We start from the raw sequence: 976 nt of genomic DNA, 5'->3' as shown, positions 1-976 counted from the left end.
AGCTCTTAAGCACACTCTTTTTGCTTTGGATCACGACTTTAACCACTCAGTCTCAAGCTTTTCACTTGGACCTTCATGACACAAGTACATGGTTAGGGACAGCTTGGTTTATCCGCTTAGGCCTGGATTTTATTTCCTTGGGCCCTCCTACCCATTGATGCTCAAAGCCTTGGATCCTTTTTACCCTTGCCTTTTGGTTTTAAGGGCTATTGGCTTTTTCTGCTTGCTTTTTCTTTTTCTTTCTAATTTTTTTTCGCAAATTTTTTTTTCGCAAGCTTTTTGCTTTTTTCACTGCTTTTTCTTGCTTCAAGAATCAATTTTATGATTTTTCAGATCATCAATAACATTTCTCTTTGTTCATCATTCTTTCAAGAGCCAACAATTTTAACATTCATAAACAGTAATATCAAAAGACATATGCACTGTTCAATCATTCATTCAGAAAACAAAAAGTATTGTCACCACATCAATATAATTAAATTAATTTCAAGGATAATTTCGAAATCCATGTACTTCTTGTTCTTTTGAATTAAAGCATATTTTATTTAAGAGAGGTGAAGGATTAATGGATTTTATTCATAGCTTTAAGACATGGTTACTACATACTAATGATCATGAAGTAGAGACACAAAACATAGATAAACACAACATAAAAACCGAAAATCAGAAAGAAATAAGAACAAGGAATGAATTCACCTTAGTGGCGTCTTCTTCTTGAAGGACCAACAATGTCCTTAAGCTCTTCTATGTCCCTTCCTTGCCTTTGTTGCTCCTCCCTCATTGCTCTTTGATCTTCTCTTATTTCATGGAGAATGATGGATTGTTCATGATGTTCCACCCTTAATTGTTCAACATTGTGGCTTAAATCTTCTAAGGAAGTGTTGAGTTGTTCCCAATAGTTGTTGGGAGGAAAGTGCATCCCTTGAGGCATCTCAGGGATTTCTTGATGATGAGCTTCCTCATGCATCTCTTGAGA

The sequence above is a fragment of the Arachis duranensis genome, chromosome 3 (genome assembly GCF_000817695.3).
Source record: "Arachis duranensis cultivar V14167 chromosome 3, aradu.V14167.gnm2.J7QH, whole genome shotgun sequence".
Classification (NCBI taxonomy): domain Eukaryota; kingdom Viridiplantae; phylum Streptophyta; class Magnoliopsida; order Fabales; family Fabaceae; genus Arachis; species Arachis duranensis.
The sequence above is the reverse complement of the archived record's forward strand: the minus strand, read 5'-3'. Positions refer to the sequence as shown.